Source organism: Apium graveolens, chromosome 3, assembly GCF_009905375.1.
Source record: "Apium graveolens cultivar Ventura chromosome 3, ASM990537v1, whole genome shotgun sequence".
Lineage (NCBI taxonomy): Eukaryota > Viridiplantae > Streptophyta > Magnoliopsida > Apiales > Apiaceae > Apium > Apium graveolens.
Genome location: NC_133649.1, coordinates 296,584,741 through 296,599,425, shown reverse-complemented (window position 1 = coordinate 296,599,425; position 14,685 = coordinate 296,584,741). Strand labels below are relative to the sequence as shown.

The 14,685-nt window shown below is 34.0% G+C and overlaps 1 pseudogene; it reads right to left on the bottom strand.

The window, feature by feature from the left end:
* Nucleotides 1-5,509, bottom strand: part of LOC141715245 (ruBisCO large subunit-binding protein subunit beta, chloroplastic-like) — a 49,236-nt pseudogene extending 43,727 nt beyond the window's left edge.
* Nucleotides 5,510-14,685: the final 9,176 nt, after the last annotated feature.

The following is a 14,685-nucleotide window of genomic DNA, read 5'->3' as shown; positions in this document are numbered from 1 at the left end:
TTCTCTATAGATCCTCATTCCTAGAATGTAGGATGCCTCTCATAAGTCTTTTAATGGAGAAATTGCTCCCTAACCAAGTCTTAACAGCCTTTAGAAAAGGTATGTCATTCCCCAATAGTAGTATATCATCAACATATAGTACTATGAATGCCACATGTCTCCCACTAACCTTCTTGTAAACACACGGTTCATCTTCGTTTTGAACAAAACCATACTCTGTGACTATTTCATCAAAACGGATATTCCATCTCCTAGAGGATTGCCTCAATCCATAAATGGATCGACGCAATTTACATACCTTGCCAGCATTCCTTGGATCGACAAAACCCTCAGGTTGTGTCATGTACACATCCTCTTCAAGGCTTCCATTAAGGAAGGCTGTTTTGACATCCATTTGCCAGATTTCATAATCATGGAATGCTGCAATGGCAAGTAAAATCCTTATAGACTTGACTGAGAAAGTTTCATCATAGTCAATACCATAAATTTGTTTGAAACCTTTTGCAACCAGCCTAGCTTTATAGGTTTGAACATTTCCATCCATGCCTTTTTTCTTCTTAAAAACCCATTTGCACCCTATGGATTTTACCCCTTCAGGTAGATCAACCAAAGTCCATACTTGGTTTTCGTACATGGAATCTATCTCGGATTTCATGGCTTCAAGCCATCTCTTAGAGTCTAAACTGTTCATAACATCTTGGTATGTGAGAGGCTCATCTTCATCTATGAGCATCAAATCACCACACTGAGTCAAGAGAAATCCATATCTCTCTGGCTGATGGTGAATTCTACCAGATCTACGAACAACCTGTGTTTGTTGAGCATTATCATTATTATGCTCTTGTTCCACTTCAGGTTTGTTCCACTTCAGGTTCAATGCTATTTTGTGGTTCTCGATCTTCATCGAGATCTATAGTTCTCCCACTATTTCTTTTGGAAACAAAATCTCTTTCCATGAAGACAGCATCTCGAGCAATAAACACTTTCTGCTCAGAAGGACAATAAAAATAATATGCCTTTGTTTCATTAGGGTATCCCACAAAAATGCACTCTTCGGATTTAGGTCCAAGCTTGTCAGATTCTTGATATTTCACAAACGCCTTACATCCCCAAACTTTCATAAAGTTCATGCCTGACCGTTTCTCCTTCCATATCTCATATGGAGTCTTTTGAACCTTCTTAGTAGGAGCACGGTTAAGTGTGAAAGCCGTTGTTTCTAGAGCGTAACCCCAGAAACTTATTGGAAGATGTAATATCCCATAAATTTTAAAATAATAATAATAGGATATTGAGAAAAAAGAATTAAAATTAGATAAGGACTAGGATTTAAAATTGAATTAGACCAATTGGCCTAAAATTTGGATCATATTCTAATATGGATAACTTGTAAGTTAAGATATGGGGTTTTGTATCGTTATAAATACACCATATTCGTATTCCTCGTTTTTAATGTCAAATTTCGGTGGGCTCTTCTCAGCATAAATCAGCAATCTTGTAAAATTCATAAAAAATTCATCGTAAGTCAAAATTCAGTGATCCTAAACTTTTCGGAAAGCTCTTTTCGTTCTCTGCAACTTTCGTGCTTTGTGTTTTCCAAGAAAACGTCATTTAGAGGGTCAAAAGGCTAATTTCAGATCTGACCAATATTTGAGGTAAGTTTTCGATCGATCTTTCTAGTGTTTTCAAAATTGTATGTTATGCGTTTATATTTGATTATCAAAACATGGGCTTGAAAGTGTTTATTTCGTATATCATATCGTATATGTTATCGTATTTTGTTATATGTGTTCATGTTACTTGGCCTACTAGTTAAATTGATTGATTGTTTTCTTGCTGGACTTTGCCACTCATTACTTACAATTTCAAGTTTCGTCTAAGAGTTCGAGTTGGATAGCATTGGAGTTCGAGGACCTTAGATTGACTTTTGGACCGCTTCCGTTAGCTGCACGTTTGCAATAGTCACCTTTGTAATAGACTTTTGGATCAGTAAATTGTATTGTATTTTAGTTTCGGTTTAGAATAAATAGTCCGGAAGTGCGGGCCCGAAACTAAAATACAATACAATTTACTGATCCAAAAGTCTATTACAAAGGTGAATATTGCAAACGCGCAGAAATGTAATAAATTAGTTTAATGTCATTAAATTAGTATTTTAATGTTATTACCCTAACAGCTTTCATAGAAATGTAATAAATTAGTTTAATGTCATTAAAAAAGTATGGATTATTAAAAATAAGACTTCTATAAAGATGATGTATTAGTCGCACATGAAACTTCACTTCCTAATTACATTTAATTTGACTGCTTCAAACCAATCTGAAAATTAGGATTTTATGGATCCAATAACCAATTATAATTTTCTAGAACAGGGAAGCTCAAAGTTATGCGGGTTTATTATTTATATTATTAAAAACAAAGCTTAGAAACTCTTTTGTGCTAGGCTACTTATAATTTCCTACTAATTACTTATATGTACCTTATTTTATTCGGTAATAAGATTTTTGAAAGGATTCTTGGAGTGGAATACCATATTAAGAAAACCCGTTGAGTAGGTTAATTTCAAATGGAATAATCGTAAGGATTTCAGAAATTCGACTTCAACATAGAAAAGGAAATACTTACTTAAAACTAACATGAAATCAGGATTAGAGGCATTAGAAAACAGAACTATAATACTGAAGAGGAAGTACACAAAAAAAAATATTAAAATTGACGATAAAAGCAACTATGTAAATTACCAGAACTAACATACATAAAAAGTCTTGGAATGAAAGATGTTTAAAGGTATTATTTCATCTGCATGTCACTAGGTGGATATCAGTTTATAATGTGTTTGATTGTCTTTCTTTATATTCTGTACAATTTTTTTTAATTTTCTTTTAATTATTTAAATTAGTTTAATCTTCTTCACATCATTATTTTATTTATATCCTGATTTTTTATTACTTAACTGTTAAATATTCAGAAAATAATATACCATCTACAAAATGCTTCGCTGGCATGAGTTTATATTGGATTTGCTTTCAGTATTTTAACACTTCGGTTACCTTGGTTGGGTCGGTAATCCCAGCACCCATCAAATCTTCATATTTTCCGGTGGCTGCATTATATCCATACTTCTGGTTTTCCCAGGGAAGTATCTAGATTGCACAACTTTGTTTAAAATGAAAAGTACTACATCACAAAACAACTAAATAAAAAACAAAAGTAAAACCAAATGGTTTCAATTACCTTTTCACCGACAACACTTCCATTAACACCGGCATTTTTGGCAATTAACTTGAGAGGATAGCTTAAAGCTCTTTTCACTATATCTGCCCCAACCTGCAAGTCACATCTAAGTGTTACTTCTCAAATTCTTCGCGAGCGGTTGCCCGTAAAGTACCCAATAAAGTTCTCATCACTTTTGAAGGTGGGGAAAATGAAATAAACTGTTAGAGGAAGCCCTTTCCAGGATCTTATATTGAATAATATAAGATCCTTGGAAAGGGCCTTCCTCTAACATAAACTTTATCAAATTCTTTACATGAAGTTAACACAGCTGCAAAGGGCATCGATTATAACGTGATCCTGAAAAAATTATTTATTACATCCGAGTATTGTCAGATGACGAAACGAAAAAAACTACCTTTTCCTCATCATTCTCAAGACTGTCCTTAATGGCATAAACTTTTGCAGTTAGCCTTAAAAGAGTACAACTGCCACCAACAACAATACCTTCCTCAACACCTGCATGAGAAATGTTGGGATAGATGCCCTGTTAGCCTCCCTATTTTGAAGCAACCATGTTGACAGTATATCCTTTTTTATCCAGAGATATATGAAAACCTTTGTTGCGATAAGAGCATCTTCTACTCTAAGCTTTCTATCCTTCAACTCCGTTTCAGTTTGTGCTCCAACCACACATAAAGTGATTTGAAACAACTATAAATAAATTTCCTGTGTCACTCATTAATAAGCTTAAGTGAAGTAAATTTATATTAAACATGCCTGAATGACAGAACAGCTCCGGAGAGCCTTGCAATTCTTTTATTAATCTTTTCCTTTTCATTAATATTGCTCTGCAGCCTGCATTATCGAGAACAAGTAATCAGGATTATAGTGAAGCTGTGAACTTAAAACATTCAAAAGGAGGGGTTACTAACCTCAATGTAGTTTCTAATTTGAGATACACACTTACTAACTGCTTCTTGCATACTTCCATCCCCGACAATTGTGGTTGCATCCTTTGTCAGAACAACCTTGGCCGCTTGAACCAGTACATCTTTGTTAGTTTTGTCTAAAGTAAGTCCGACTTCTTCTCTAATCACAGTCCCTACAAATGACAAAGGTTACAAAAAGAAACATGAGCATATGAGAAGTGTGCGATACCCAAGCTTGGTAGATACTGAATGCGAATGGTAGGATGGATCCATAAGATATGGGACAAGTGTATGTGTGTGTGGGGGGGAGAGGGAGAGAGAGAGAGAGAGAGAGAGAGAGAGACCTCCGGTAAGATTGGAAATGTCAACAAGATACTGACTCTTTCTTTCCCCAAATACAGGAGTTTTGAGTGCAGCAATCTCAAGGCCCCTCTAAGTTTGTTCACAACAAGATTCGCTGGAGCTTCTTTCTCAATATCTTTCCACAAAATTTAAAATGGGGTAGCTACCTCTAATGGCATCTTCTAAGACATTTACAAGATCCCTTGCATTTGCCACTTTCTTGTCAACTACTAGTAGCTGCAAAATAACTTTTCCTAAACACTCTAATCGTTTACATATATTCAATCACTTAAAATTTATTAGAGCACAAACAAGGAATGACTCACCTTGCAGTTCTCATATTCAACAGTCATCTTTTCAATATTAGTCACAAAGTACGGTGAAATATAACCTCGATCAAACTGGATTCCTTCAACTATATAAACTGTTATCAGCACTTATCCCCTCTTCCAGGGTCACCACACCTTTTCGACCCACTTTACTCATTGCTTCTAATATCATATTTCCTATTTCCTATTTGTTTCCACAATTAACTGCAGCTACATCTGTCAATTCACTATCTTCAACAAGAAATTTCATTATAACAAGCACTCTCTTCTTTGAAAGTAACAAACCATCATCAGGACAGTCATCAGTGGTATTCTGCATGCTTGAAAGAAGATATCCATCTAACACATGCTTGTCTTCAATATCTGGTGATGCAAGCCTGGATGACACTATATCACCAGTTTCACTATTTCTTGGATCCACATTTCCGGTAACATTAGGATCCTCCTCAACACTTGATGTTAATTCTTCAATTGCAACATTAGGGGCTACATGCTGGTCAGTTTTAGAATTATTTTTCCCTTTTTCCTTTTCCTTCTCCCTTATTCTCTCCTCTCTTCGGAGTTTTTTTCCTTTTCCTTTAATCTTCTCCTTTGCACCTCAAGGTTTGCACCAATATACCCATCTGGCCATGTGTTTCAAAGTTGTTCTTTTTTTCCCCTGAAGTACTGAAAACGTACCTTTTTAACCTTGGACATATGGGTATATTGGTGCAAACCTTGAGGTTCAAAATCTCACTAAGCCTTTCTTAAAAGTATTACTAAATGGAATTCTTGGTACATAGTACTACTACTAAAAGACAACACATCCTAGGAAAAAACAGTTACAAATTTGCACCAAACATTCCTCTCACCAACTAATACATTCTCCTAGACAACTTTAAAGACCTGTATCCTATTACATGCAGTATATAAACCCTCCCAAATCCATGTGAAGGCATCAACATATTCAACCTTATAATTAAACAGATCACAGAAACAAGTACACACAGATTCAGGAAAAAGAAACCAGCAAGACAACGGATATAGTAGCAGGTCACGTGTTACTTCAGCTTGCCTTTGATAGTACATTTTCAATGTCCCATATGAAAATTGAGAGAAGGCCATGCCATCGCAACTGCAGCTGCGCGCTGCACAAGCCAAAGATGCACGTGGTACAGCATGCTTTCAGCACAGGAATGTTGCCTTTTCTAAGAAACAGTCATGGATTGATTGCTCCATATCTGTAGCTGCACCAAAGAGCTCTCCACAATCTCTAATTACCTGTGATTTTTCGGGTACAAACAAAGGAGATTATGGATTTTTATTACTTACAGATAGAAGAACATGTAGAATTTCATTAGGTAGATGATAAAATCTCTTCAATTTTAATTTCCATAGAATTAGAGAGTACTTCTGTAAATTTACTTCTTAACAAAGTACTCGGACTCCTGTATGGACTAATCATGGCATAAAAGAACTACTTTTATTATCATCCATTGACGTACAATTTGATGCAAATGCAATTAATGTTGGGTCTTAGCCACATTGTTATGGACACAGCTCGGCATGAAAAATTCACTGTTTTTTGTCAACCTCAAGATGCACTGATGCTTAGCTTCAAAATCCTAAACTATAGTGAGTTCATTTAATGATAATTGAAAAACACCATTTAACTAAAAGACAATAGTAAGTTCATGTCAACACACAGTACATGCCTTTTCTTCAGCATTGCAAGTCCAGGTTCAGATCTTACATTTACGTATTTAGGTTAATGTGCCTATATAACTTGGTAACAAGGTGGTTGTGTGTCAGTCTACAACATGCACAATAAACTTATTTTTCTTTGCTCTTGGCTGAATTGACTTGGTTAAACTTTATTTTTCTTCTTTGAGCATCAAATAAGAATCAAAAGACTAAGAGCAAACTAATGTCTTTAGAGTTACAAGGAAATATCTGTTTAGGAAGAAACGGTTATCACTTATCACTTTGCACCATCCATTTCCTTTGCCAACTAACACTTTCTCCTAAACAACTACACTATCCTTTAATTCTATTACATGAAGTAGATAAATCCCGTTGTTCATGCAAAGACATCAAGATATTCAGACTTAAACTCAAGTATTGTAAAACCAACTGACGGCTATGCCACACAATGACATAGATAAACATCAGATAATAATTTTAGGAATTCTGCTCAATCATATTTACATGGATAACATAATAACATGTTAAAAATACACAGTGTCATGTTAAAAGAAGGTAGCTAATCAGGGTCTGATACAGATATCGAGAGAAGGCCATACCATCACAACTGCAGCTGTGTGCTGCACAAAGTCCAAATCTGCGCTTTGTCAGGGAGGTGTATAGTAAAAAGAAATAAACCAGTTAAATAAATAGCAGAAACAATACAGTTTAGGAAGTCAAAAGTAGCTAGCAGCTGTTTTTTAAAGCATATATTGCTGATGCTCCTTAATAGAGCAGGACTGTAGGGAGTGAGTAAAGTATCTCTTTCACTTCCGTCTCCTCCGTTGGCTTAATTTACAAATTCGGGCAAAATTGTATTTATATTTATAATCCCAATGATACCTCATTTTATCATTTCGTCTAATCTCCTGAACTCATATACTCCATTTTCCCAAATTTACAGTAGTAAAATGGTCATTTCTGAACATACTGTTACAGATACAGAAGTAACAGAATGAAATAAGTGCGTGTCATTATGATGTTTATCGATATCCAAAATCCTACCCTATCAGTTGACAGTACGTCTAAACATAAGTAGTCAACAAAGGATTACTGCTGTACTTAAGAAGGAAATCAAAATACTGGAGGTCACGTATGAAGATTCAAAATGATTTTGTGACTTCTAGACTATCAGGACAAAATAATGTAGTGGTATAGCAGACCGTTATTGGTTTACAAATTTAGTAACTAAGAGTGTGTACTTAAAAACATAAATTAAAGATTTAATGTTGTATAGTCATACCAACCCATCTTATATAGCCATGATACCAAAACAATAAAAATTCTAAAAATTGAGATCTCTATTAACTTAAATGTAACAGTTTATGTCTTCAACTGCCTACGTTATGTTTTACTATTACTATATATAAGATTATAGAGCATCCAACATCTAAACATGATACAGATACAACCGTCTTAGTATAATCTTTTAGTGTCTTTGTTTTTCATCATTTATCCAACAATAAGTAGGCAAAATGTGGTTGCCAAGAAGAATACAATATCTACAAGTGCTTTAGTAGAAGGAAATGCAGTACTTCATGGCTACTACAACATGAGGACTAATTATAACATCATTTTTAGTGCATACCATTAATGTTTTTGACTTAAATAAAAACTAAAGTAAGAACATTTTTTCACTTCTATTTAATAATTATCACAGTAAAGATTCAAGGTTCTATACTCAAGCCAACATAACTCAAGCTCTATGGCCTACAGCTACAGGATACTCCATCTCTCTTGGTAACAAGAAGTCAAGGGTTCACGCCTAAGAGGAGGCATGTGCGTGCTACTGTTTAAACTTTTTTAAATCAAACAGAAACCTATCTTATAAATAAATATAAATCTAAAACAGTTACTACCACAAAAGAGACTCTTGTTAACTTCAATGAACATAATTTGTCACTACCAAAGAACTATATTCCATAGGAATAGTCACTGCTCACTACTTTAGGCATGATAATACCATTAGAGATGCCTTAAAACTGCAGTTAAATTTTGAAACAAGGATACAGCTCAAAGACATTTCTCTTGCCAAGTAGCACTTCAACATGGATTACCTCCCTGTCCCTTGTCCAATTAAGTGCACTATCTCGTAAATAGTATGTGATTTGTGCATAAATTGTATATATAATCCTGTAAGTAGAGAAATTGTTTTCATTAAAAACACTCAAAGAACTTGTAAAAGTCTTAAAATTTTAAGACACTTACCATAAAAATGAATCTTTTAAAGAATACTTTTCATATAGAGAAGCTGAAAAATAATATCTACAAAGAAAAACAAGAAGTAGACAAATCAATTTATGTCATTTTTCTTGCACTAAAGGAGGAAAATCTGTTTAAAATTGAACATATAAAACAGTAGACAAAATATTTCACAATCAACATTACAAACAAACAAGTTAATTTTGTAGAACAACAGTTTATGCCCACATGTGACTAGTGAGTCTTCTTCTCTGAACACTAAGAGTGCTAGACCGACTCTTTATATTATTGGATTATTAGTAGCTACAAGCATCAAAACCAAGGTAATAAAACAGACCACATGCACAGAAATGAAGAACTAAGCTTGTTATTAACTTAGGAATATAAACTACAAGTACAACGGCACAAGATACATTGATCCAAACACACGATAACTAAGTAAAGCAAGAATTTTCCTCATAGATTAAATCACACTTAGTCAATCATGTCTGAAACTATATAATGAAATTCGTTAGACATTGGAATTTTACTACATTAGAGATTAGACGAAACATCCCGCTTCCAGCATCCCAAACAAACACGTTTCTACTGAAGGACAACGGTTTATGTCTACATGTGAGCAGTGGAATCTACTATGGAAATCAAAATCATTGGAATACTAGTCACCCTAAGCAAGTAAGCATACAATAAAAAAGGTAAAAAAAACAAATTAGGCAGAAGAATCAAGGACAGCTAAAAACCGAGGTACATTAACTGCTAAAAACCTGGGTACATTAACTGCTAAAAACAACAACACAAACAACATAAAGTACCTTGGTGCAAACATAGATAACGAACTGCCACAGAGCATTCTCCTCCTAGATTAATTCACATTTCATTCTTTCAGTCCAACTCAGCCATTTCTCTTACAATATAAAAACCCTTCAATGCCTGCACATTTTTGCAAGCTATATACTTCCAATCTAACACTCAAATAAACTCCACAACCCCAGAAATACGTTTTCAGAAGGAAATTAAATATTAAAAAAACAAAGGATGCCGCATCAGGTCAGATGATAAATCAATATGTCAATGATAGTAGCTTATCAATGTCTGAAACAGATATTGAGAGAAGGTCATACCATCGCCATTGTGGATGCGCACTACACAAATCAAAAGCTTCACATACAGCTTGATTTCAACATGGGAATGTCGTCCGAAAGAAACAGTTGTACAGTAATTGCTCAGTATCCATATCTTCTTCCAAAATCCTTACAAATGATTCCCTTGCGAGAGCAAGTCAGGTAGGAGTATAGTGGACAGATATGAAACAATCAAATAGATAACACAAATTAGAAATTTGAGAAAATATAGAGCAGCTTTTAGTTGTTCTCAAAGCAAATAATGCTAATGCTTTTGTTTGGAACAATCATGTAAGGAGTATGTACAGTACTTTCTTCTACTTCCATATCCGCTGTTTAGCTTAATGTATAGAGTTCTACTGCACATTGTGTATGAATATTATTCACAATTACACTCTTTTCCTAATGAGTTGTCTGATCTCCTGCACTCGGATGCTATATTTCTAACATTCTCTGATGAATTTATTTTAAAGCTATTATAGGTATAGCTATTTCATTTACATATGCTATCTACTCAAAATGATATTTAGAAACTTTGATAAAACACATAAGATAGACTATGGATGCAGATCCCAGAATGTGGCAAGGCAATTAAAACTCTCTGGTAAACTAGATTCGAGTCCACCCTCTTTTCCCAAGTTAAATGTCAAGTCATTCATTAATCAAAATAAAGAGAATATCTAACCATGTTTACAACTACTATTTCTTTCTTAAGTAAGATATCACCAGCCTTTCCGTTACATTATTCTTTGTTTCATAGGAAAGTTTGTTAATAATACCACCATCAACTTTCTTCTAGTTTCCTCATTCTTTATCATGTACATAGCCACTAATTTAAAGTATTTATTTTAACTCTGTAAAAACCCAACTAGATAATAGTAATATTTGTTACCGTACTCCATGAAATTTCGTGTGCTGAACATATAACGTAACAGGGGTTGGTGGTTTCAACATAATTTTATTAATATTGACCAACGAAACATTTTACATTTCAAATCAATGATGCTGCTAGTAAGTAAAGTATTAACAAAGTATAAGGACATGATAAAGTAGATGTCACATACCACACATTTAGAGATATTACATTAATTCAGTAAGCTAAGATCCTTAAACTTTTTGGCATCCCAACTTCGGAAACAAAGCTCCAATTTTATCCCCAACATCACTTTAAATTAAGTACTCCAAACAACAATTAAGCAAAAATTGGTTGGGTTGGAGTATTCAATTCTAAAGGCACTCTAAAAGAAGTCGGAAAAATATCATGACTACTACCACATGAGGCCAACGTATAAAACATCACTTCTAGGGCATAACGTTATTGGTTTTCACATCATAACAAGTAAACGAAAAGAGCATCATTTTAATTCATTTTAGTAACAATGACTGAATGTCGTGTATGCTAACCAACACATCTCATAAATAAATATGAGTCCAAAACAACATTTAGAGTCTACCAAAAATGAGATTTAAGAACTTTATCTCCTGGGGACAATCACTACTCCAAGCGTGATAATATAGTTAGAGATGCATTAAAAAAAGTTACTATTTTGTAACCTAGTACCACTTGAAACAATTTTTAAAACATTACCAAAAATCTCTCTTGCCAACTAACACTTTTTCGTGGACTATTTCACAGTCCTTTGTCCAATTACATGCACTATATAATCTATGCCGCAGCTTTACATTTTTCACCAATGCATCTTTGCCTCTTTGGGAGAACCATACCATTATTAAATAAAGGTGCATTCTGCACAAGCAACAAGGTGCACGGCCCACTGAATGTTTTCATCATAGATATATTACATTTCCTAAAAAACTGTCATGGAATGATTGTACCAACTTATACATTCTCCAAGGCAACTTTAAAGACCTGTACCCTATTACTTGCAGTATATAACCCTCCCAAATCCATGTGAAGGCATCAACATTTCAACCTTATAATCAACCACATTACAGAAACAAGTAGATACAGATTCAGGAAAAAGAAACCAGCAAGACAATGCATACAGTATCAGGTCACGTGTCACTTCAGTATGCCTTTGATAGTGGTTTATCAATGTCTGATGTGGAAATTGAGAGAAGGCCATACCATCGCAACTTCAGCTGTGCACTGCTCAAGCCAAAAGATGCATGTGGTACAGCATGATTTCGACACAATAATGTTGCTTTTACTAAGAAACAGTCATGGATTGATGGCTCCATATTTGTAGCTGCTCCAAAGAGCTCGCCAAATCTCTAGTTACCTGTGATTTTTAAGGTATAAACAAAGAAAAAGATGGATTTTTAATACTTACAAACAAAGGAACACGTAAAATTTCAGTAGGTAGATGATAAAATCTCTTCAATTTTAATTTTCATAGAATTAGAGAGTACTTCTGTAAATTTACTTCTGAACAAAGTTTTTAAATAATCTAAAAAAGACATTTTTTAAGTTTTAATTTCATAGTTTGCAAGTTTGTAATAAATAAAAATATGAATATTACTACGTGAATTACGTAGCAACTTCAAAAGAAGACAAACCTGCATTTTAGTTCAGAATTGAAGAAATCAGATTAGGTACATTTTACGAAGCTTGATTGGGTTCCAGCATCATCTATGAAGGTTGAAGATTGAGAAACTTACGAATACTTTAACTCTAAAAGCATATCATTCTGCACTCAAAGGAATGATATCAGTGGAGTAGAGTGTTTCAGTGCAGTAACAAAACGATCATTTAAGAACATACTTTAATAGACTGTTGCAGATACATATCAATGAAGTGCAGGGCATTTTGTTGTTTATCTAAGATACTGTTATTGGTTTTACATATTTATTTTTAAGAGTGTGTACTTTCAAATATAAATTACACCTCCAATGTTGCATAGTCATACCCACCCATCGCATAAGGAACCATAAATCCAAAACAAAAAAAAATTCTTAAAAAAAGGGATGATTTGTTAACTTATATATAACAGTTGATGTCTTTAAGTGCAACCTTTTGTTTTGATCCCATAGGAGATGTAACTAGTGAGGCACTTGAAAATAAAGTTAGAGATGCCTAGATGGAATGTTGTTATTTCAAACATAGTACCAGATCAATTCCTTGGAACATAATACTACAAAAAAGACAACAATTTTGAGGAATAGATGGTTAGCACTTTGCACCATACATTTGCCTTTCAAACTAACACTTTCTCCTAGACAAATACACTATCCTTTTAATTCTATTATATGCAATACATAAACCCCATTATTCATGCAAAGGCATCAACATGATCAGACTTGAACTCAAGTATCGTAAAAACCAGTTGACAGCTATGCCATGCAATGACATAAATCTACATCAGATATTAATTTTAGAATATCACTCAATCATCTCTACATTGAAAACGTAGTAGTAATACAGTTTCAAAAATACACAGTGTCGTGTTATCTTTCTTGTACTGGAGGAAAATTTTAAAACATCTTAGCAAGTAAAAAAGAAAAACATTACTTTCAACATCATAAACAGAGAAGTCTATATTGTAGGACAACAGGTTACTACGTCCATATGTGAGTAGTGGAATCTTCTAAAAACAATTATTCTGTTAAAGTTTCTCCAGGCATGAGATCTAAGGTAAATAAACAGATCTCAAGCATAACAAATTAAGAGAAATACGAAAGAGAAGAGAAGGAATCAGCTTAGCCTAATCAAGCCAAACCACTCAATTTATAATATTTGAATACATAGAGAGTATATTAAGCTTATAACAAAGAGCAGTTCCCTAGAAAAAAATGAAACACGCTTTTCGTAAACCTAGTCTCATATACTACTAAACATAACAACACAAGTACCTAGGTCGAAACGATACATAACTAACTAAACTAGGCATTTTCCTCCTATGTCAATTCACACTCAAGTCACTCATTCCAGCTAAAGAATATATAAACCCTTTGAAAGCATGCATGCATTTCAGGCTATTTAGTTTATTTGTAACAGTTAGCTAAACCACAAACATTGTAACTGGAAGAGAAGTATAGATTAGGAAAACAATGAATGTAACATCAGGTCGTATGCTGAATCAATATGTCTATGATAGTAGCTTATCAATATCTGATACAGATATCGAGAGAAGGCCATACCATCGCAACTGCAGCTGTGCGCTGCACAAGTCAAAAGCTGCACCCACCACTTGTTTCCAACATGGGAATTTTTGCATTTCCAAAGCATTCATGGAGTGATTGCTCTGAATCCATAACTTCTTTTAAAAAGGCTTTATACATGCTTCACTTATCTGCGCTTTGTCAGGTAAGTGTAGAGCAAAAAGAAATGAACTAGTTGTATATATAGCAAAAATAACACGGTTTAGGAACTCAAAAGTTGCTAGCAGCTGCTTCTTAAGGCATAAAATGATGATGCTCTTTAAGGGAAGAGTAGTGTAAGGAGTGAGTACAGTCTCTCTTTCACCTCCATCTCCTCAGTTTAACTTAATGTATAAATTCGTGTGCACATTGTGTTTATATATTATCCCAAATATACAGATAACTTTTTAATTTACAGTAGTAAAACAGTCATATCAGAACATACTATAACAGATATGGATCAATGAAATACAATAGGTGCATGTGATTTTTTTTTGTTAATCGATATCCAAAACCCTATCAATTGACAGTACAACTAAACAATAAGTAGTCAACAAACGATTTATGTTGCAGTTCAAGAAGGAAATGCAAAATACTGGAGATGGGATCACGTACGAAGAATTCAATGACATTTTAAAGCATTACAACCAGTACAAAAATCAGGACAAAACAACTACAGTTGTATAGCAAACCGTTACTGCTTTACAAATTTAGTAACTAAGAGTG